We start from the raw sequence: 25,567 nt of genomic DNA on the forward strand, positions 1-25,567 counted from the left end.
AACAAAAGAAAGTGGGAGATGTAAAGGGCTGAAACTCTGAGTTAATGCACTGGGGTCAGACAATGGAGCACTTAAGGCTAATTACCAATTGGACAATACTATATTAGCATATGCGTGGAAAATTATCCTTCCCATTATTCTGTGCTGGTTTGATCTTTTGGTGTATACAGAGAATTGTGGGAGGGATTAGGGGGTGAAGTAAGAAAAGCCAGAGTCACTTTGGTGGTAGAAGAGAAGGAAGGTTGTGGAGATCCTACATGGCCATTCCCTTCACTTCTACTCCTAAAGACCAAGAATAAAGACCAAGGACTTTTACTTATCCTGACTCCAGCTGATTCTAAGGTATCCAGGGTGCTAACTCAGTCTTCATATCATAGTTAAAAAGTTTCTGAGGCAGGATTTGAATTCAGAATTTACTGACACATACACTCCTTCCCCAAGTCCAATATGCTATCCACTGGATGACCAAGCAATCTGAAAATACAGAATGAGGCACCCATTGTCACACGTGGCCAAAATATTGATAAATTTCCCCTAAATGAGTTTTCTCTTCACAAAGAAGGTTCACACCATTGAGGGGGGAAAAGGATTCGTTAAGAGAAGAAAAAATGAGAATGAATAACCAGGTTTTCAAAAATAGCTTGGGTGTTTCAACCATTAATTGGAAGGCAATTGGTTATCCCATTCCCTAAAAAAGAGCAAGTAAAGACTTTATATTCTAATGCCTTTATATGGTCTTGTAGGCAAAGCTGGTTTTTAAAGGTTTCAGGTGCAATATGCAAACTATAAAGTCCTACAACAATCTGGAGAGAATTCAAGGAGGGCACTTGGGGACAATAAAGATATCTGTGATCTAATGACCAGTCGAGCTACATCTAGTCAAGTTTCATGTCCAGAGGACGGACTAAGGAGGTGATGTTTGTGTGTGTGTGTGTGTGTGTGTGTGTGTGTGTGTGTGTGTGTGTGTGTGTATTTTTCCCCTCAGCTACATTTTCTTTCTTTTATTTTTTAATTAAAGCTTTTATTTTTCAAAACAAAAGCATAAAGCATATGCATGGATAATTTTTCAACATTAACCCATGCAAAACCTTGTGTTCCATTTTTTCCTCCTTCCCCCTCTCCTAGATGGCCAACACTCCAATATATATATTAAACATGGTAGAAATACATATTAAATCCAATATGTGCATATATATTTGTACAATTATCTTCCTCAGCTACATTTTCTACAAATTGTGGGAGAGTTGCAATTAGTATCACCAGAAAGTCAGATATAGCATGCTAATAGAAGTCATAGGTTACTGACGAAAGAAAAGGAGAGAATAAAAATGAAAAACATCTATTTGGATCCAATATATAAATCTGAGTAAACCCCTATAATTCTAGAACACTTAAGTAGTAATTACAGGTCCTTTGAAATTTTGAGTAGGCAGAATATTGATAGCTAGGCAAAAGTCAGGGCAAATTCATGCTTAATTGAACCAGCTCCAATCATTCCTTCAGTTCATTTTATAGTTAGGTGTTGATGTAAATAATAAATTTCTGAAGTGGTTGAATAATTTGAATTTGTAGGGCATATTTCCATTGGGATGGAAACAACTACTACATTTTATGTAATAAAAACTTCAAATAGTATGAATTTGAATATTATTATATCTGATAATATTATATCTGAATTGAATATCAGAAGATTGGGATCCCAGGTATATTATCAACTGCATAATGTCCCCTGTTGATATTCTAAATAAAAATGTTTATTTATTTATTTTAACTGATACTTTTTTTTTTTAAAAACATCACAATCTTTCCTAAAAATATCCTTTCCCCCTTTCCCTTTTATCTAGTTAGCCTTTGATAAAGGCTAAAAAAGAAAAAGAGAAAATTCAGGAAACCCACCCCTCACAGTTAATTATAATGCTCTATCCTACAGCCATATCCCACCACTTCTATTATAAAAGGAGAGAGAGGGAGACTGAGAAATTTCTTTTCAAAAAGAGATGCTTGAATGAACACAGTAATGTAAATAACAAAATCCTCCAATAACTAATGCAAAGTAATTAAAAGATGGTATACTGCTCACTACTGTTTATCCTGTTTGCTGATTAGTAGAACAATTCTTTTTTGTAAACAGAAAAGCCTTTTAATTTGATTTAAAGGATTAACAATCAAACATAATAGAAACAATTTTCAAAAAGAATGCTAAAAAGACAAGATAATCTAAAAAGAGTATTTGTATTTAGTTTAGAATATGCTTGGCACAGTATAATTAAACATAAAACTATGTAAAATATTGCAGAAAATATAGACAATCTGGTCATGGATGATAAAAAGTAGTATTCTTTTTTTCAAGTAACAAATTTTTTTAAACTAATCTGTCTTTTCAATTACCATTAAGCAAATGTTTTAAAACCTCACAAATCCCCCAATACATAAATACATAGTCCAACAAAACAAATTCTCACATTAGTCATGTTTTCAGTCATTTTTCAGTCTTGTCTAATTCTTTGTAACCCCATTTGGAGTTTTCTTGGCAAGAGATACTGAAGTGATTTGTCTTTTCCTTCTCTAGGAACTACATTTCTTTGTAGTTGAAGAAACTGAGGTGAACAGGGTTAAGTGCCCAGCACCACAAAGATTTGAATTCAGGTCTTACTGACTCCAGGTTCCATGCTAGATATTGTACCACTTAGTTGCCCGCCTAAAAATATAAATATAGTAATATTCACAAGAAGATTACATGTTGTTCCATGCTATAAATGCATCAATTCTCCCTTTTCCTCTACTTCTAATCAACTCTAAACACAGTAATAGGAGAGGTAATAAGGGAAATGAAAAAAAAAAAAAAAAAAAAAACAACAAAAAAGAAATGAGAAGAGAATCAGTGAAATATGGATACAAATATAAATGGTGGATGTTTTCTGTCTTTAAAGGGAAGGGTGCCTTCAAGCCAGCTGAAACTAAGTTGGAATTCTAATGGAAAATTAAGCCTAATCAGCAAGGTAGAGATAAACAGTTCATCTATAGGGTCCAAGAATGAAAACCTATGATGCAAAACTCACACTGTGATATGGAGAGAACTTCTCTATGAATTTTAACTTTTTAAGAGAAAAAAATGGGAAGGGAGAATTCCTGGAGGTGAAGAAAAGTCCTTTTTCCTAATAACAAACCCAAAATGTGGCTTACCATCTAACAGGATTTTGGAGCTGTCAGTTGATTAATCAGCAATCATTTATCAAACCCTCAATATGGGCCAGCCAATGTGCTAATAAATATAGGAACACTTGATCTGGTCTATTTTAAATGTTTTTCAGTCCACCTGCCTTGCTTAACTACCTTTTCAAAATGGCAGATTTCCATCTAGTCAATATCCTTTCAAATGTATAATGGAAAACATCAGGAAAATGGCTTTCAGTACCTAATAACATGATTTCCACATCTCTGGACTGAAGTACCACTGACTATTCCATTTTAGGTTGTAAAAGTGAATTGTCCTGTTATCGATCTATGTGACTAATGTGGCTCAGATTGTCTGTAAATATCCATGCTGCTGTTTCCTAGAAAAACACCTGGTGAAAGCTTTTCCTCTTAGAAAAATATTCAGCCAATAATCAACAAGTATACCCTTCACATTGCATGAGTGACTTGGCTAGTGTTTCCATCATATCTAATCGGTGGTGGTACAAGTGCATTTATTTTATTAAGGAAAACATCCCATGACGGACCCATCTTCAGACTAAACAGATGGGAAGTGACGGGCAGAATTTGATAAAGACTAAAAGTGACTGGGAGATTTAAGGGGCCGCCACTTATTTCCAACCAATGTAAATGATTCTCATCCATAAGTGCTGCTAGCAGTATTCAGGTTAAGACATAAGGATTAACAAGGGGAAGGATTCTGTCTAATATTTTCTACTGTTATTGGATCATAATTCATTGTTCTTGGATTCATCTTTGATCCAGCTTCACGTCCCTGCTCTCTGGGTACCAAGTTCTCTCTCTTCATTATTAATATAGGTATTTTTATTTATATATAACATATAATCAAATATATAATATAAACATATATATTTTACATATATAAAAGTAAATACATACACATTTATTTTCATGTTAAGAAATTTACTCATGAGCCTCTCCTCCTCATGGTAAGCTTTTCTAGTACAATATAGATAGATGGACTCCAGATTGACTCTTACCAATAGAACCCTATCTCTTTCGGGGGAGCTCTCTAGGGGTGCTTGTGCCATCTCTCCTCCTTCCCCATCCCATTAACTGAGTCCTATATATCCTTAATAATCCAGTTCACCTTCTCCAAGAGTGATACTTTTCACCTCTCTAGAACTCAGTTTCCTTATCTGTAAAATTAATGGGGATGGAGTGAATCTAGATGGCTTTTAAGATTCCTTCTGACTCTTAAGTTTATGATCCCCATAAGGTCTGCTTTAAATATGTCCATGCCCCAGTGCCCTCCTTCTCTATTCATTATAATTTGTCCAACTTCCCCTCTCATGTAGGAAATGTTGAAAACAGTCAAAGGAATCCATAGATGAAGCTTGTCCAGAGAAACAAAACTGAGAGGAGGAAGGGAGAGCCTTGACCTCAGGGAGGTGATACCATGACATGCAAATGAATTGGATTTGAGGGAGGGAGGGCTGGGCAAAGTCACCTGCTCACTTTCCCCTCTAGAGCCATCTGGGTCCAGTGGCACAATGATGGATCTGGATGCAGTGGAAGAATTTGACGTTTAAAGGTCTCAGTTTGATTCAGGCAAAACCTCAATTAAGACTAGATAAGAAATAAGGCAGACACTACTGGCTCCCAAAGAGATCATAAAAAAGAGAAAAGAGCCAGGATCCAATCCAAAGCTTCTCCAGATCAAGCAGTCTTCTTACTACCCTTCCTAATCCCCCAAGTCTTCCCTTCCTTTACTACACTCCTATTGTAAGGATGTTTGTGGCAGTTCTTTTTGTAATGGTAAGGAACTGGAATTTCAGTGGTGGGGAATGGCTAAACAAGTTACAGTCTATGAAAGGAATATTATTGTTCTACAAGGAATGATGAACAGACAATTTCAGAAAAGCCAGGAAAGACCTACATGAACTGATACAAGATTATGTGATGATCACCTGTAATGGACTTGGCTCTTTTCAACAATGTGGTGATTCAAGGCAATTCCAATAGGCCTGGGATGGAAATGCTAAACACATTCAGAGAGAGAACTATGGAGACTGAATGTGGATAGAAGCATAATATTTTCACTTTCCCCCCCCTTTTTCATGTTTTTTTTTTCCCTTTTGGTATGATTTTTCTTGAATAACATGACAAATATGGAAATATGTTTAAAGGATTACACATATTTAACCTTGCTTGCTGTCTTGGGGAGGGAGGAGATAAAGAAAGAAAGGAGAAAATTTAGAAAGCAAAGTTTTACAAAAATGAATGTTAAAAACTAGACATGTATTTTGAAAAATAAGATACTACTAAAAAAATAAGAAAAAATGAATCAGAAAATGGCTTTTTTTTTTGTATAGTCCAAAAAGAAATAATTTCTATTTACATTCCATTTGGGTCAATAAGGACCCAGTGACCAACTGGGGTTAGGCCTGGGATCTATTGTTGGTTCATCGATGAGAATTGGATGGTTTGGGGTTTAAGGCATTAATCTTAAGAAAGAAATCTAGTGGGTAAACCCAATATATCTTAGGTAGTTTCAGTGATCAAAAAAATTTATATTCCTTTGGGCAGGGAAGGAACACCCTCAAATCCAGGCTTAAAAGGACTTGGGTATGAGCATCTCATTGCTTGAACAAATTGAATGTCACTTATCATGTATTCAGACCTTAGCCAATGTCCAGTTTTTCTGAACTCTAACCTAGATCTCTTCTACTAGTTGTCTTCTTCAACAACTCAGAGAAATAAGATGCCCAGGGGCACCCAGCCAGTGTCAGAGCCAGGATCCAACCCAAAGCTTTTCCAGAGTGATCAATTTTTTTTTACTACCCTTCTTGCTGCAAGTCTTCCCTCTAGAGGTTCCCTCTAATGTACCCAGTATATATCTTCTGTGTATGTATCTTAGAATAGGATGTAAACTCCCAAGGGGAGTTGGAATTTTTTTTATTTTTTTGACATTCTTTCTATTCTCAGCCCTTAGCACAGTGCTAGGCCCATACTAATCAAGTAATAAGCACTTGTTGATTGACAAAAGGCCCTGGGTTTAAATTCTATTCTGTCACTTGCTTGTTATGTGATCTTGGGATCTAAACCTCAGTTTCCTCATCAGTAAAATAGACCTTTAAGAACTCTTCCTGTGCTAAATTTTTGGTTCTATTCAGACTTTAATCCCATCTAACCCCCAATTCTGGACTCATCCTACAGTGAAAACTCCCACCCAAGCCCAACAAGGTTGCAAAAGCAAGAACAGGGAGTGAGGGTGAATGAATGTAATATAGACAGCATTTCTTTCCTCCTCCCACGGTGTTTATTGCATTTCTTTTCACTTGCTAATTCCACTCCAGAAAGGCTGTTTCATCCTCCAACCCCTGCAGACCTGGGAAAATGATTTTCTACAACTTGCTTATTGTAACAAATGACATCAAAATGAAAATATTTTGATGTCCCAGGGAGACATACTTCAATTCAGTTCAATAAGCAATTGTTAAATTTTTTTAGGCAACAAAGTACACAAAATGAGAAAATATTGCCTTTATCTGTTTGACCATAAGACCCTGTGTTTTAACGACATCTAAGAAGCTTTTTTAAGATTCAAGATATCCACCATTTTTCTCTCAGAAATCAGTTATGAAACTGTTAATCATTTCTAATGATTACTTTGCTGTGGTTTTCCTTGCAAACTCCAATATACTTTTCAATGTTTTCAATATTCTTTGTTCCATTTTAGACTGGGCTATGATTATGACTTAGGGCAGAGGACTAGGAATGGAGTTCACTGGACAGGGGGCCATAACTAACGTTTTGATAAATGCATTCAGATTAAAATGTTGTTTGTTCTTTTGAAGAGTATGTCTTAATAAATCCATTCTGTGTTTAAAAGAAACAAAACTCCTCCTTCAGCACTTCAGTATAATATGGTAGTGACCTTGGAAGGCTTTAATTGTCAGTACAATGATGGCTTAGGGGTGTAGAAGACTACCAGCAGAGTACCCAGCTCTTGCTGCTCCCACACAAGTCTGAGAAGTTCTGAGTAAACCTTAGTTCTGGGCAGTGGGCAGTGAGAGATCCAATGATAATTGCTTTCTACAAAGTTATTAATGGCTTATTTTTTAAAAAAACAGTAATAGCAATCACTACCTCTCCTTTCTCCAACCCATCCTCCACATAGATGCCCAAAACACAACTGTCCATGTCACTCTCTTGCACTAAAAGAATCCAGTGGGTCCTTTGCCTTTAGGATCAAACTTTTTGTTTGGCATGTAAAGTCCTTCACAGATTGGCTCCAACCTACTAAATGGGATAAACTTAGTGAATTCCACTCATGGGAATGTGGCCTTGACTTTGCAATAACAAATTGAGTTACAGCTAAAAAACTGCAGGTGTTCGATTGTCTTGGATGAACACTTCCCCTTCTGTCCCCCCTCCCCAACTCTTAAATAGAATTTTAAGTACTTCTTTTAAAGGTGATGATGACTTTGGGATTCAAGTAACAGAATTTTCTCATCCAAGAGTATCTACTTGTATAGAAATTCTTTAAGGAAATTTAAATTGAGAGTTTTTTACTTATTCTTTTGTTTCTGGAATAGATTTCCAATTTTCAAGTGTAAGCCTGGACTCCCCCCAGACAATGAGAGAAAAGATCAAGGGGAAAGGGAGGCTTCTGCATTTAGGATCTATTTAATCTTGTGTTTTGCAGTTTGTCCTTTGCACCCCTGTACTGATTATATTGTCTGTTGGGAGTTGTCCAAAGGGCAACAAATCCTTTTTAGTTTTTTTTTTTTTTTTTACCTTGACAATGTCTGATTTTAATTTGGGTAAGGATCGCTGTTCCACACATTATCTTTCTAGTCTTATTAAATTACTCAGTACTTCATATACTCTTGATTCTAGCCTAAATGGACTATTAAGTGATCATTATATACAACACATCAGTCTGTGCTTCAGGCCTAGTATACATTCCCTCTCTCCCTCTCCCTCAGAGCTCCACCTTTTAGAGAAGTCTCCTTGATTCCCCCAGCTGCTGAGTCCCCCCATTTTATTTTGCATTTTTGGGTATCCATTGTATATACTTTTCTTGAGAACAAAAAAAAAATCAGCTTTCTAATCATAATCCTTACTTAAAAGCAGAGTACTTAATACTTGAGACTATGATGAACTATGGTATGACAACAATGGGGAAAAAGTACAACTTTATTTCTATAATTATTGAGAAACTTTCAACATTTCTTCTTTTGAATGTAATTCTCACTTATTTTAGATAGTTTTTTTGCATTAAAATATTCTTTTACATCTATCTTTTGAACGTTTGTTTTAATATAAATGCATATGAACTAGGTCAAAGGTTTCTGTATCTATATTATGCTTTGTCTTTAAAATCAATCATTGTTATTTGTTTTCTTGTTCTTGAACCTTCGTTGGGACCTTGGTATAAACACAACTTGAAAATAACAAATAATTTTGTTGGATATATAAGATACTCAGAAAATGAACTGTTGTCCTATAGAAAAAGAATAAAATCGATAAGCTCCTTTTCATATGCGAATGAGCAGGAAAAGAATTTTTTTTCTATGAAACACTTAAAATTCAAGTGGAGAAAAAACAGATTTCATATAAAATGTGCAAGAAAATACAAATTGAGCATAGAGAAATGGCTTGAGGACATCATGGTCCTTTAATTCATTTACATGTACCTGTTTTAGAGTTTGAAAGGTTAATACTTCCAACAGTAGGTTAAATAATTGGATACTATAAAATAAGAATACTATGGAACAATTAAAGAAGAGTTGTTGGTTTCAAAACTAATAGAATTGTGAATTTTGCTTCATAAAAAAGAAGTGAGTCACTGACTACTAGTGAGCTTTGAATGAATCACTGATCTTGTCAAAATAATACAGTAGGGGAAGAAATAACAGCAACAGTTAATAAAATAACAGTACTTCAATAAGATGGTGGCAGGAGGTAGTTAGGAAGGCAACTGGAAGAGTTAGTTGATGGAAAAGTTTCAGCTTTTGTATTTCTAAGTAGCTAATTAGGTAGAAAAAGCTTGAAAAGATTTTTGTGCTCTTAAGCCATCTATAGCTAAAGTGCTTTTTTGCAGAGGTGGGGAACACTGCAGATAATGTCAATTTTTTTGATGTTGGTTACTGTTTGTTACTTCCCCCCTCCCCATTCATATCTTTACTCTAAAGGATAGCTTAGTAGAAGGTCAAGAAGATTACATATGAAAATATAGGTGATTTCAAAACAAAAGAAATCAACAAATATTCATTTTTTAAAAATGATATAAGGATTTTAATTGCTTCTTCTTGTCCTATTTTGCGAGACTCGTTATGTACTTCCTCTGAGTATGGCAGAGAAAATTATTTCCTTGTATAACGATCTGAATGACAATCCCCATGATAAATCTCTGACAAGCATTAGCCACATCCTTGAAATAACATGGTACTGGAAAGACAAAAATCTGAGATTCCATCAATAAGCTTAAAAAAAAAAAAACAATAAAACATTCTTCTATTTCCTCCATGGAGCGATATTTTTGCTAATACCAGCAAAGGCAAAAGAAAAAATTGAAGTGCTTAAGCACTTATCATATCCTTAATTCCAATTAGCTTGTCATCTTAATGAGACTATGTTTGGAATGGGAATTCCCTGGTGAAGCAAAGAGCTCTTTACATCCAGTTTTCATGTACCAATTTTTAAAAAAGCAACCTTTAAAAAATCCAGTCTTGTGAACCAGAAAGAACCAAACTGAAAAAAAAAAAATCACTTAAGTGAATCCTACAATGGAAATTGTGTCAGAAGAATATTGTTTATTCATGTACTTTCCCCTCCCCTTCAGAAAACAACCCAACACTACAGACCCAAACCCCAGCATATCATTTCTGTTTGGAACACCTGTTTTCCATGGATCATACCTCTGAGTTAATACCACTCATGCTGAAGGACTTCTCATGTATCATCCCGACCCAGTTTACCTCCTGGGTTGAAGAATAAACATGGAAATATTTTTTTTTTAAACAGAGTGAAAGAATGAGCTGTGTCATCCTTTTCTGTGGGGACTAACCAGGATCAGAAGCCAACTGGGCAAAATTAAAGCGTTCGGTGCCATAACCCTGTCAAAGTAGTGCAAGAATCTGACAGGCTAAAACCTGGGTACAAAGTAAAGGACACTTACCCACTAAGATTTTTACCAAGATTCATATTTAGGTTTTGGAAGGTCACAAATGAATGTGTATCATTGATTTGCTTGATATAACAGCTGTTATCAATGCTTTAAAGTTTGCAAAAATGAGAGTGGAGAGAATGAAGAAGAGATGGGAGAGGGATGGAAAGGAGAAAGAAAGGAGGAAAGGGGAGAGGGGGAAATGAGAGGTAGGGGGAAGATGAGGAAAGAGAAAAGAGGCAAGGAGAAAGAGAGAAAAGGCAGAGAGAAAAATAGAGGAGGAAGAAAAAAAGGAGAAAGAAGAATAGGAAGAAGGAGAAGAAGAGAAGAGACAGGGAAAATAGAGGAGGAAGGAAAAAAGGATAGGAAGAGGGGGAAGAAGGGAAGAGGCAGAGAGAAAAATAGAGGAGAAAGAAGGATAGGAAGAAGGAGAAGAAGAGAAGAGACAGGGAAAAATAAAGGAGGAAGGAAAAAAGGAGAAAGAAGGATAGGAAGAGGGGGAAGAAAGGAAAAGTAGAAGAGGAGAGTCAGTCAGGAGAAAAGCTGGGGAAAGCTAATAGAGTGTATACACAAAAACAGAGCTAGATCCAGACTGATAAGCTTTCCCTGCTTCCTCCTGAGAAACAAATAGAAAGTTCAAATTTCAAGCTCAGGGTCAAAGGTTTGAACCTATATATGGAGAGGGAGGCCTCAGTTCTTTGAGAAACCATAGTATTCTTGTTCTTTGATTATTGGACTATTTCTAGTCAACAGAAAAACTATAAAAACAAGCTTAGTCTTCTGTTGTAACAATAACTTTGCAAAGTGGTCCTTACAACCAAATCCAAGAAACAGATTTATTGAGAATAGTGGACATTTTTTTTTATTTAAATTTTTTTTTTTTAAAAAGGACCCACATGTGCAAAAATGTTTGTAGCCCCTCTTTTTGTGGTAGCAAAGAATTAGAAAACGAGCACATGCCCATCAATTGGAGAATGGCTGAGCAAGTTGTGGTACATTATGGTAATGGAATATTATTGTTCTATAAAAAAATGATGAACAAATGATTATAGAAAAGCCTGGAAAGATTTACACGAAGAAATTTTGAGAGAAAACAGGAAGAACCAGGAATACATTGTACACAATAACAGCAAGATTGTGTGATGATCAACTGTGAAAGACTTGATGGTTCTTAGGAATTCGGTGATCCAAAACAATCACAATAGACTTTGGGCAGAAAATGCCATCTGCATCCATAAAAAGAACAGTTTTTCCCTTTTGCTCTGATTTCTCTCCCAACATGATTCATGAAGTAATGTATATTAAAAATGAATACATTTACTAGAAAAAATTTTTAAAAAATTAACTGCAAGGGGAAGAGGGAAGGGAAGGGAACTTAGCCAAATGGCTCAATATTGTTCAGAGATAAGGATGTCAAGGAGCATACATGATATTTTAGTAATCATCATTTTATACATAGAGACAGAGGAAATTAGAGCCTCCTTGGGAAAAGGTCTTTTTCAAGATCAGCCCTATGCTGCAGTGCCAAATACAGCTTTCTTGGGTCTAAAAGCATAAGTTCTACTGAAGTTTACTAGAAAAGACTCAAGTCTAAAAAATAGGTCATATGCCTAAGCTGCACAAAGCACTCTGTCTCAAGACCCTCAGAGCTTCTTGGGCATTTCTGAGTAAGACGGACAGAAAAGGTTGGAGTGACTTACCCCTGCTAAAGTGTCAGCTAGGGACAGATCCATAATGGAAATTCAAATTGGAGTCCTAATCCTATGCCCAGGCAACCAGCTCTCCTCTCTTTCCAATGAGAGGCAGATGAGTGAATCTGCAGGGAAGAGGGCAATTTGCTCAACTAAGGCAAATGGTGTGACTCACTCCATATTTAAGAGAGTATGGACACTTTATCTCTGTGTATTATTTGTCTGAAAGAACAGCAGCTTCGTGCAGTATAATCAGACCTATTGAAACAAGGCCAGCTTAAAAAAAAAAAAAAAGTCACACTGTATATGAGATTATATCCTGTAAGTTTGCTGGTCAAAAGTCTAGATTGCTCAGTGATCTCAAACATGCTGTTCCACCCCTCCTCATTTACAGGGGAGGAAACCCAAGCTCAGATAAGTGTCTTGGACAAAGGTCAAAACTGAAATAAAAAAGAATTCTCCTTGTTTACTCTTTTGAAGTACTTGTTTTGAAAGGAATATTTGCTCAAATAAAGTCTGAAGGTTTCTACTATTGTTTCTGCTATTCATTCATTCCTTTGTCAGGACCTCCAGTTGTCCTGATCCATATTCTGCCACTGGACCCAGATGGTTCTGAAGCAGAAAGTGAGATTGGTGACTTTGCACAGCCTTCCCTCCCTCAAATCTAACTCATTTGTATATCATGACATCACTTTTCTGATATATGGTCCTCTTCAAAAATGAAAGACAAATATCAACAGCTTTATCAGCATTTACTATTTAGGACACTCCAAGTCACTAAGCTAGTCCATGATCAGTGATGAGAATCCTTCTCTTGGCTTCCCTGTACCACTAACATCCCCCTTGCTTTCAGGCTCTTGCCCTCCATACTTAGATCAATATTAAAATCACTAAGTAGTAGCAGTGTTAGTCACTAATAGTACAACCAAGTGAAAAATAGTCTTTTATTCTGAAAACTGGGGATGACCTACTGTACAGGCCTGCAATAAAGATATCAATGAATCATTATGATACAAAGAGTAAAACATAGCCAAAAAGGACCATAGTTTGACCTGGATTCAGAGTTAGAAGGAATATCTTTGGTCCAAAATCTCCTTCTGATGGCATTTACTATTCTAGAAAATAAAGGTCTAGGAGAATTGTACATGTTTAACCTATAATGGATTACTGGCCATTTTGGGTTGGGGAGATGTGAGAAGGGAGGGAGAAAAATTTGGAAGCAGGGTTTTGCAAGGATGAATGTTGAAAACTATCTTTGCATATATTTGGGGGACAAAGTAATTGTTATTTTGGAAAATATTTCCAAAAAATGTTCAGACATAAATACCACTAAGCAGATCGTACCTGGAAACAAAGGTTAAGTCAACACCACCCTCTAAAAGTAATGGTTCTTCTTAACCTCTTCACAAATCCCATCTCACTTAGTCATTCTAATTAATCGTCTGCTTTTAGATCATTTTGTTAATGAGATTTTTACAAAAATTAGATTGCACAAAAGTATTTCAACAACCACAATAACAGCCAGTATCCATATAGTACTTTATGGTTTGCAAAGTATTTTATAAATATATAAACATTTAAAAAATATACCATGTTATATGGAAATATTTATAAATATAGAAATTATATTTTTCTCAATAGAGAAACCTATTTTTATATTTTTGCTGTTCTTTAGTCATTTTTAGTTTTGCATGACTGTTGTGACCGCTTTGGGGGAGTTTTCTTGGCAAAGATATGGAAGTATTTTGCCATTTTCTTCTCCAATTTATTTTACTGATGAGATAACTGAGGCTAACAGAATGAAGTGACTTGTATGAGGCCAAATTTAAACTCAAATCTTTTGACTGCAAGCCTGGAGCTCTAATCACTGAGCCACCTAAATGCCTTTTATGTTTTTAAATAAATATATAAATATTTTATACTTTGTAAATATTACCTCATATTATCCTGGAAGGTAGATATTATTATTATCTCCATTTTATAGCTGAGGAAACTGAGGCAGTTAGAAGTTATGTGACCTGCCCAGAGTCTCACAGTTAGGTAAGTGTCTGAGGCTGGATTTGAACATGAATCTTTTTTATTTTTTTTTTGACCCCAGGACCAGTGCTCTATCTGAACGCAGACTATCCTTAGAAATCTGCTCAAGCAGATTCTCATTTTGGCATAAGAGTTCCATAGCTGTTATAATTTTATGGCTGTCTCTCTGCTTGAAATATTTTAATAATTGGAAACTGGATTTCTTCCTATTTTTGCTATCAATGTATACATTATATATATATACATATATATATATATATATATATACACACTTGCATTGCATATAAAATTTATAATTTTTGTTTATTTATGTTTATATATTTTTAATTTATCAGTAGACCACCAAGCGAGCAGCTGTATTATGGTGGATAGAATGTCAGGTTTAGAGTCCAGAAGGTCTGAATTCAAATGTGGCTATTATTAGCTATGTGAATTTGGGCAAGTTATTTAATTCTGTTTGCCTCAGTTACCTCATCTGTAAAACGATCTGGAGAAGAAAATGGCTTGTACAAAACTCTTTCCAAAGAGCTGTCAGGCTGAAACTAAGAGGAAATTTAATAAGCATATCTGAAGCCACCTAACTGGGTCCAAAAAATCAATTTAGGATGATAGATTTAGAGTTGGAATGGAATATAAAAACCATTAAGTCAGTCTTCATTTTACAGATCAAGAAACCAAAGCTGAGAGTGGATGAAGTGGTGTGTCCAGCACCATGCAAGGAGTGAGTATCTAAAATGGAATTTGAAATCCAAGTCTTTCTCTGTCTCTCCAAGCTGAGTCCTTTTAGATGGCAGCTGGCCTAAAAAGAAATCATCTACGGTTGTTAGCAGACTTTGGGGATCTATGTATCAAGGTGACAAAAATTCGTGTGATCAAAGAGTTGCATTAAGCACAGTTTCTAGGAATAAGGAGATAGTGATCCTACTGATGCCTCAGCACTAGTCAGACCTCATCTGGAGTTCTGGGTGCCCAACTTTAGGAGGGACACTGATCATGTGGAAAGTTAATAAAGGAAGACAATGATGGTGAAGGGCTGTGAGCCTGGGCTTTATGAGTCTCGACCGAAGGAACCAGAAAAAGGAAACTCTGGGGGACTTGGGGGGATGGCCAGATATAATAACAATCTTCACTGGGAACATAAATTACACCCAGGAACAAAGAGAAGAGACAAGTTGCAAAGAGATCAGCCTAGTTTTTAATATCAGTACAAACTTCCTAATAGTAACTAAAGAGAATGAGATGTCTTGGAAGGCTGTTGAGTTCCATCTGATTACAAGATAATGTGAAGGGAGGATTCTTTTCAAGTATTCTGAACTCCCCTCCAGATACTATCTGTGATTCAATGTTTTAATTCTCTCACTGGCATTCGGGTACCCTATGCCTCCCTGGATTCTCTAACCCCAAATGCTTTGGAAGGCATCTCTCCCAAACTCTCCCTTTTTTCAACACTAGTTCAATTTTGGTTCCCATCAGGGAGAAAAGCCTCAATTAGCTAGGTGCTAATAATGTTCTTTAGCACCTCTCACCCTCAAGTGTTAATCTCTCTTTTAACAAGGAGGGAGTTAGGCAAGGGTTTCCTATAATTAGAGGGCACAGCAGCAACAGCTATGTCACAGCTGAAACCGCCTGGCATAGATGCCCCCAAATAACTTTCATCAGAAGGCCAGGAGCCCAAACAAACAACACTGAGAGACTCTCCCATAGAAACGCCCTTGTCCTTATGAAAAGAATGTAAACCTCTGGAGGGCAGGGATTATTTAACACTGTCCTTGAATTTTACTATCCACGTTATTGAGTGCCTACTGTGTGCCAGATGCTGTGCTGAACACTTTACAAATAAGTTGCATTTGATCCAAACCACAAATCTGGGAAGGAGGGGGGGTGCTATTATTATTATACTCATTTTTCAGATGAGGAAACTGAATCATCACATAAGGTTTCTTCCAGCTCTACCCTTGGAGACCCCATGAAAAACAATGTAAATGGAGGCAGTTTATGTGGTACATTGGATAGAGCAGCGGTCCTGGATCTCAGTTTCAATGTGATCTCAGACACTTAACACTTCCTAGCTGTGTGAGTTTGGACAAATTACATAACCCCAACTGCCTTACAGAAAAACAAAACAAAACAACATAAATTGTGTGGTTCAAAGTCCCTTCTGGGATGCTTCTGGGCTTTATTAATGCTAATGGTAAGGCTTTTTCCCAATTAAAGGAAGCAAATTGACTAACTGAAGTTTTTGTCTGAAATAATCAATGAATATGATGTCTCTATGGGGAATTGGGATAGAAAGGGAGGCAGAGAGAGAATCTGGAACCTCAAGTTTTAAAAAATATTTTAAAAAGTTGTTTAACATGTAACTGAAAACAATTATATATATATATATATATATACACACACATGCACATACACACATATATAATTTTGTATTTGTTTGTATATATATATATATATATATATATATATATATATATATATATATATATATATATATATATATATACACATATATAAATACAAAATTATCAATAAATTCCATAACCCTAGGAGTTTATAGGGGTATACTAGAACTAGAAAGCATCCACTCCAATTGGCTTTGTCCTGGCAAGTTTTGGCAAAGCCATTCTGGATGGATCCACATTAAACCTCCCCTTGGCTCAAGAATACACTTCAGGAAGATACCTGCTCTAACACATAAAAGGAGGAGGCAAACAAATAAGGAGTTTATATATCTTCCAAGTCCTCCCCCCCCCCCCCCCCCACCAAATCAAAACCAAAGTGAGTCTTCTGGCTTCTTCACTTTCCTGAGAACAGCTAGTTTAAGACTGGATGCAATCAAGACAATGGTGTCAGATCAACACAATAAATCACAACAACAGAATTTTATTTAAGCTAAATGTGTGTGTGTGTTTTTTAAAAATGTGTTGATGTGAGCAGATCAGCCTAATAAGGATTGGAGCCATATTGTGAATGTTTTTAAAGTTAAACAGAGGAATCAAGATTTTATTCCAGAGATCATGAGGCTTGGAGGTCACCTAACAACCTGACAGAAGTAAAATAGCATGCCCATTGCACACAATGACATAGAGTAGACTGAAATCCCAATCTCCCAGATCTTAGTCAAGGGACTGATTATTCCCCATTTTATCTTGTGATAATGAAGCCTGATCACGCCTTTACCCAACGCTTTGCCAAGGATGATGATCACTTTTCTTATGGAGGGCTGGCATAGGTGAAGAAGGTGGAGAGAATCTTTCTTTTCTACAGACAGCAATCTGGTATCTGCAGTGATTTCACCAAAAAAAGGGTGTAAATGAGGCCAGAATTGCATGAGAAAGAAGAATACAATTCTCCCCCGGAACTTGTTTATGGTCCAAAGATTCTTATCTTTCTCTTTCATTCCCCATCCCAGACGAAACAGAAAACAATGGAGATCAGCTGCAACTAGATAAGATCTGGCTTGTTTTGAAGGTGGTGGGTGAAAAATGAAAGTGCAGAAGGCAAGTCCAAGTCCCCAGTTCTAGTCCTTTGTTCCTCAAATATCACTAAAGTTGGAAAGGAAAAAAGCATTTTCCCTAACTTTTGTTGCAGAAATGGAGAATTATGGAAATGAAATACTAAATAAGAATAGATTCTTTTGGTGCTGATGAACTTTGCAGAACTTTTCTTCTTCCTTTCTTTTTGTTCTTTGTAAGAAGTGAGGACTCCCTGATAAGAAGTAGTAATATACTGAGGAAAGTAAATGACATAGAAATCAAAGATATCAAAAAAAATTTAAAAATCAAAAGAAATAAAATATTTTTTATCAGGGATTTTGTTATTGAGTTGATTTTTCCATCCAGAACAAACAATAGGGAACTGGGGGAAATGTTCTCATGGAAAGACATGATATCTTTAACATAGTCCAAATGCCAGTCCAGACAGAAAATATCCAGTCATAGGGTCATTTTTCCTTGGAAGAGATCTCAAAGATCAGCTAGTTCAGAGGTGTTGACCATTTGGTCCCTCTGGGATCACCCTGAGTATGGCTTGATCAGATTAAAACAACTGAGAAAATTGAATGAAATATAATATTATATTTATTATATTATATTTTAAAAACTAAATCAACATGTGACCCCTAGGGATCCTTATATATAAGTAGTACCCCCATTTCTACTTGAGTTTGACACTATTATTCCTATTTTACAGATGAGGAAACAAGCTGAGATTTTTAATTTATGTGGATTATGTTGATAATTTGAATGCAGATTCTCTAACTTCAAATCTTTCATGCTTCCACTGTCACATTGAATTCAATATTTGTTCAATGACTGATAAATTTTAATTTCTATAATACATATACAATATATAGAATTTATATAAATATATGTACACACACTTATATACATATAGAGAGAGAGAAAGGAGGAGGAAGAGGAGAAAAAGAAAAGGAATAAAGAAAAAGTAAGGAGAAAAAATAAGAAAAGAAAAAAAGGAAGAAAAAAGAAGAAAGAAAAAGAAAGAAGAAAAAGAAGAAAAAGGAGAAGAGAAGGAAGAAGAGAAGAAAAAAGGAGGAGGAGAAGAGGAAGAGGGAAAAAAGAGAGGGAGGGAGAGAGATAAAGAAAGAGAATATGTGTGTGTGTTTGTGTGTGTGTGTGTGTGTTTGTGTGTGTGTGTATGTGTGTGTATGAGATAAGACATATAGAAGCTGGGGAGGAGATCTTAGTTTTGCTTTTTAAAAAAATGCCTAGAATCCAAATCTATTATTATTTCCCTAAAGGCTCACCCAAAGTAGACCCTTATATAGAGAAGAATCTACTTGGAAAAGCACTCAGTTTGCTTTAAATCAGGGAGAGTTCAATCAAGTTATAATCAGCACTAATTGTTCCACCTACATATTCCTACAATTTACCAGCTGAAAACATCTCCCCAACAAAGTGCTGAATTCTTTACTACCTTGGAAACAGAGACGACCTCCAGTTAAATCCTCACCATCATTGGTTCATTTCTTACATCCCAAGACATATAAAACAAAGGAGGGAGACATGATTGGGTCTCACCTGGTTAGATGTTTTTTACTCTCTGATTTTTATCTGCTATGAAGTCTAGACTCTTCTCCTCCAGCTAAGCCACATCCCTTGGTTGCCATGAAACAGAGACATTAGCTTGTTATTATGATTTATCCACCAATCTAAAACACACCCTTGAGTGACCCAACGTAATCCCTTATCATTTAATGTGTTTTAAAAAGTAAGTTTTATTAATGCCTATTTTGTTGTTCTTTTTTTATATATTGTGTGTCCTGCCACTTCCTTAGGTTCCTTCCCATGTAATATTATAACAACAACCCGATCACTGTAAAAACAACTAAGCATCTGGCTATGCATCAGTATCCATAATCCTCCACTTCTACATAGAAGGGAAGCAGATTTCATTACCTGTTTCTTCCTCTGCTTCCTCTGCAAACATTAGTTTTTTCTCCATCCCTTCTCCTTGAAGTCATTTTTAAAAATAATTCAGCAAGGAACAGAACACATGACACTGAAAATTAACACAAGAGCCCCCTCTTCCTAAACTCTTACAGTATCTGGTACCTAGTAAGTGCATCTATCCATACTTCTTGTTGTTGTGTCCAACTCTTCACAACTCTATTTAGGATTTTCTTAGCCCTGACACAGGAGTGGTTTGCTACTTCCTTCTCCAGCTCATGTTATAGATAGGGAAACTGAGGCAAGCAAGTCACACAGCTACTTTCTGAGGCCAGATTTGAACTCATTTTTTCCTCCACTCTATCCACTGAACTATCCAGCTGTCTATCTATTCTTATTTGTCTAAACTTAGATGTTTCAAATCTGGCCTCAAACATTTATTGAGGAAATCACTTAATCTTATTTGCTTTAATTTCTTTGTCTATCAAATGAGCTGGAGAAGGAAATGGTAAACCGCTTCAGTATCTCTGCTAAGAAAACCCCAAATAGATCACAAAATAGTTACTAAATAATAACTAGATGTTGAAATCTTTCCTTCGAGTCCAAATTCAAGGTTTCAAAAACAAATCTTTTCAGGGTAAGATTAAAAAAAAAAAAACGATTAATATTTTAAATGCTGAGAAAGGGGGCTGAGAGAATATTTTCAGGCACTCTTCCACAAGGTATCTACAATCTTTCCAAGCAGGCTACCCAAAATCTGAGGAGCTCTTTAGCAAACACGGGTAGATTATCAGTCACCAAGATGCAATATTCATTTCAGCCGACATTTCCAAACTGCCCAAGAGCTTATTTTCCTTGACAATAAAGGAAGGTTTCTCTCAACCATATCAATACCTTTTGTAATCTGACAAATATCATATTAGGCTTTCAGAAAAATCACTGGCAGAGAAAGCCACTTACCTTATGACTCCAAATTTCAGATTTCGTAGAATCTCAGCATCCTAAGCAAAGGCAGCAGGACAATTTCCACGAGGGATCAGACTAGTGGCTCTAGTCCCCAAACTGTCCTCTCCTCACTTAGGAGGGCTGTATCCTGCCCTTCCCTTTCCCCACTCTCATTCCCTAGATAATTGATGGTTCCCGGAATCACCAAGCCTGTTTTCTGTAGATAAAAGGAACACCACCACTATTCACAGCCTTTCATGGTTGATAAAAGCATCTTCCTGAGAGCAGCAATGAGAGTCTCTTGAGCTAAATAAGACCTTTAAGACTGTCTGGGTCAAGCTGTACTTGGACATGAGTCTTCTCTAGCAGGTCCCTGGTTAGAAATCCCTGAGCCATTATTGAAAGATCTCCCAAGAACAGGGAATTCATCACTCCCCACCGAAGGCGGGTCATTCCACTTTTGGGAAGTTCTGAAGGAAAGGTTGCTGGCTCTACAGTGAAAACCTCTGCATTTAAGTAATATCCATGCTAACTCGTACAAGCCCAGTGATACTGGGCAAGTCCCCCAGGTCCTCAGTTTCCTTATCTGTAAAATGGGAATAGAGCTAGAGAATCTTTCTAGTTCTAAACCTATGATCCAGTGACCCATTTTTTAGGAGGAGTAACAGCTTGCTATAATACTGACACTGGAGTACAATTCAAATCATGCCTCTGACTTGGACAAATAATTTGACTTCTCTTAGCCTCAGTTTCCCTATCTGTAAAATAAGGTGTTTTGAGTTAGATCAACTTTTTGGATCATGTACCTCTAATGATTTTTTTTAAAAAAAGGAAAAAAATGAGCATGCAGCCCTAAAATACGTATATTTATTTATAAATTATATCATGTCACATTAAAGAGGGCTAGGGGAATATTTTCAAGTATTCTTCCACCTGACTTTAATGAATGTGACCCAGCTTCCTCAGGGTCACATTACAAGTTATTTAATGTTTATGAATTTGTTTTATCTATAAAACAAGAGGTTGGAATCCATGGTCCCTAACATCCCTTCTAGGCCTTGAGATACAAGCCTAATACTGTGTGACTCAATCTGATCTACACAAACAAAGGTCTCCACCCTTTTCCTCCATAGTCACAGAATTTATCTTTTGAGAGGTATTTGTCAGTTAAAGGTGATTTGGGGGCAAGGGACAGCACCTATGCCTCAATGTATGGGTAGGTTATACCTACCCCATGGGGTCAGTGGCAAGGAAGAAGGTGGGCATTTGGGAGCTTCAAAGTAGTGAATGGATGAGGAACAGATAATTGGTGATGGGTAAACACAGTTGTGTTGGCTCCCTCTGGTTGTTCCAAGAAGGGCGAGTTTGGACTCCTCTCCACTACTTGATTGATTATATATCTTTTGGGCTCATACCTTGGATCCCAACAGAGTGAACAGGCTGGACTCCGAAGTCCCTTTGTGTTAAAGGTTTAAAGTCCTACAAAGTGCTTTCCTTTATATCTTTGCAAATTTCACCTAAAAATGCTTCTTTCTGTTCTTTAAGGGCAAGTAGATCAGATTCAGTCCCCTTTCCCTTAATAGTCCTTCAAACACACACACACATACACCCTGTTAAGGTTTCCCTTCTCTGGATCAAACATCCCTGGTTCTTTGAATCAGTTTTCACATAGCCTCAATATCATCCATCACCCTGGATACACTCCAGCTTTTATTAATAACCTCGTTAAAAAACAAAAGCCAGATTTCAACATAAGATTCCTTATATGAGCAGGACAAAGTGTAGCAGGATGGTCAACTCCCTCAACCTGGACACTATACCTCACTCAGTTTGAGTTTGCTTTGACCTTCCCTGGCCAACATCACCGTATTGATTCATGCTGGGCTTGTAATCCAAGAATCCTTCCAGATCTTTTTCAGAAAAGTTTTTGCCCAGTTCCACCATTCCCTCCTTCACTTTGTAATAATGAAGCTCAGTTTCTTTTTATACCTAAAGAGAAGACTTTACATTTGTATTAATTAAACTTAATCTAATTAGGTCTGGTCTTAATCCTCTAAGGAGGAAAGGAAATAATTTTCAAGAGTTATTGATCCATTCCTTTGGTGTTCATTTTCTGTCTGTATGCTTATACCAACATGAAGGGAAATACCAAGAGAACTAAAATGATAATTAAATTGATCCAAACTTGCAGATACTTAAAGAAATTGTCAATAGAGAAAAAATGTGAACAAACCTTGGGCAGTGGGGAACATTATGGTTTAATGGATAAAGCTTTTGACCTGAAGGCAGAAGATCAGGCTTAAGCTCTTCTCTCACACTTACTACATGGATTACCATGGACAAACCTCAGTGTTCTCATTTGTAAAATGGCAATGACACCTATACTGATTTCAAAGGGTCACCATAAGGATCAAATCTTAATATAAGTTATCTAAATATTGTATGTTGTTATTTATTTAGGTACACACTGATGGTAAAAAAAAAAAAAAAAAAAAAAGCAGAGACTGAATGATTATTATTATGTTATGGTTAGGATTCTATTCATGGTCAGACTTGGTGACCATTGCAGTTAGTTATGATTCTATGATTTCATACTTAAATAAATTATTTCTGTAGTATTTTGACTAAAACAAAAACAAAACAAAAACAAAACAACCACCACCACCAACTATCCCAAGTGAGGTAAAAATATAAGGAAAGAATTTAAGATTGTATATAATAGAAATTTGCAGCCTCATGAACAATCCTCTTTTATTTTTATTTTGTTGATTATACAGTCTTTGGGAAGAAATTATTTACTTATTAACAATTATCAGAATTTGTTAAGAAAATAATTTTTAAGGGAAAAGGTACTCAATATAGACTCAGGGAACTTCTTTTTACAACAATTAAGTCATTCTCTCCTGAAAGTCATTTGCCTCCAATTTCAGAGTAGGATCAGACCCTAGAAACTCCCTAATCCAATCCATACACCAATGGAAATCTCACTATAACATACAAAACGACTACTGATCGACCTTCTTCTTGAAGACTTCCAATAAGAGAATTTTTTCCAATTTTCAAAAACTTATGATAAGATCTTGAATGTCCCTTCCAGTTCTAAATTTCTGGTCTTCTAATCTCCTAAATTGTGTTGGTACTAACAAAAATTAAAAGGAAAAAAAGGTAGCTTGACCCAAAAGGCTGCATCTTATCTGACCACTATGGATCTCCACCTTTCCATTTATAAAAGGAAGAGTTTGAAGGGCTTGATAAAGTTAAATCAATTTCACTGTGAATTTTGCCAGGAATTTTAGGATAATCTGGTTCCCAAAGAAATGTGCTCTCTCTCTGCCCTCATCCCATCTTGTCATCCCAGGAGGTGGCCCTGGACAAGGCCCACTAGTCTGAACAACAGCACAGACCCCCAAGGTTCACATCCATTCCATCCCAAGCCTCCTTAAGCTAACACTTACTTACTCATGCCCTGGACCAGACACATTGGGCTCCCTCTAGAGGATGCTTGGGAATCTCCTGCCATCAAAGAGGATGCACAGATAGGGCTGGCTGGAATTTTCCTGGCCAGAAAGTGTCACAAACTCAACCCTTTCATCTATTTTGGCTTTTGGGCAAATCTGTCAAAAATCCTCCCTTCTTTCCTTTCCTCAGACTCTCAAAATTTATCTTCAAGGTCAATTCTTTGAAGATAAGGTTCTTATATTTCAGGAAGGATGCAAATTTGCATGGGGAAAATAAAATGACATCTTTATTTTCCATAATAATCTCTACCTGAAACATCAACAACAACAACAAAAGCTTAAGAATTCTTCGGTTGGTGGAAAGCCTTTCTTGAATACCCTAAATTCCAGTGGTCTTTCTTCCCAAATTTATATTGAATTTATTTTGGGAATATCTATACTGGTTATCTCTGAAGTTCTAATGTTTTATGCGTACTTTTTGGTACATCTGTTTTATCTACTAAAGCTAAGATTTTCTAAGACAGCCCATATATATGTATGTGTGTATATATGTGTATATATATATATATATATATATATATATATATATATATATATATATATATATATATACACACACACACACACAAATGTGTATATCTATCTATCTATCTATATGACCATATTTTATGTAATTATAATTGAACAGTATGGATCTATGTTTAGTCACTTTGTGGGATCCATTGTTGGGACATAACTATATGGAATCATTGCTTAATGAGGTGCTTTGACTCTGGCAACTAGGAGTGAGAAAAGACAGGAAGGACCCTAAATGAGTCACAGCCTACTTTTTAGTTTCTTCATCCATTAAAAAAAAAAATAATAATAATAATTTGATCATTCAACTTAAGACCTGAAAGAAACCTAGGAGTCATTTAGTCCTAAACCCTTCATTTTATAGATGACAACTTATCCTTTTTAATTAATGAACTTACAAAAGAAAATATATACTATCCACCCTACAGCACTGCTGTGTGCATTCAATGAATTGGTATACATAAAATGACTCGAATATCTAATAGCCCTAAATTGGCACAAACTATTATAAATCTAGATATGACAATAAGAATAACTCCATTCCCCTATAGAATATTCAATTTCCATTCTGCACTAACCTCAAGTGAGGCATTAAATAAGGAGAGGCATAGGTGGCCAGTAGTGGAGTCATAAATTAGAACCTCAAGTCTAATCCCTTGATTTTATAAAGAAGTGATACATAGAGAGTTTAGGTGATTTATCTTAGCACTTATTTGCTAATGCCATCCGAACTGTCTTGTGTATGTTGCAAGCCCAGAAATTTAAAAAGATTTCCATCTTCTCTAGTTTCACATTGCTGCTATCCTAGGTCAGGACATAGCTATCACTTATGTGAACTATGACAATAACTTTGTTTTGTTGTTGCTGTTTTTTGTTTTTATTTACAAGATATATGTAAGGGTAATTTTTCGGCAATGACAATTGCAAAACCTTTTGTTCAACTTTTCCCCTCCTGTCCACCCCTTCCCCCAGTTGGCAGGTTGACCAATACATGTTAAATATTTTAAAGTACAAGTTAAATACAATATATGTATACATGACAATAACTTTGTGATGATTAATATTTGTTGAGAAAAAGTTTGAACCTCTGAAAATAAAAGCTTAAGCTTTATAATT

At 36.0% G+C, this 25,567-nt stretch overlaps 1 protein-coding gene across 7 annotated transcripts in view; it reads right to left on the bottom strand.

The window, feature by feature from the left end:
- TMCC3 (transmembrane and coiled-coil domain family 3) overlaps positions 1 to 25,567 on the bottom strand; it is a 316,968-nt gene that overhangs the window by 48,892 nt on the left and 242,509 nt on the right. The window contains exon 1 of one of the 7 annotated variants that reach the window (XM_074271234.1): positions 20,433 to 21,288. The exons of the other annotated variants lie outside the window; for them this stretch is intronic. The gene's annotated coding sequence lies outside the window, so the exon portion shown is untranslated. Of the gene's footprint in view, positions 1 to 20,432; positions 21,289 to 25,567 lie in introns of those variants that run through there. 7 annotated transcript variants of the gene reach the window in all.

This window comes from Sminthopsis crassicaudata, chromosome 5, assembly GCF_048593235.1.
Source record: "Sminthopsis crassicaudata isolate SCR6 chromosome 5, ASM4859323v1, whole genome shotgun sequence".
In the NCBI taxonomy this organism is placed as follows: Eukaryota; Metazoa; Chordata; class Mammalia; order Dasyuromorphia; family Dasyuridae; genus Sminthopsis; species Sminthopsis crassicaudata.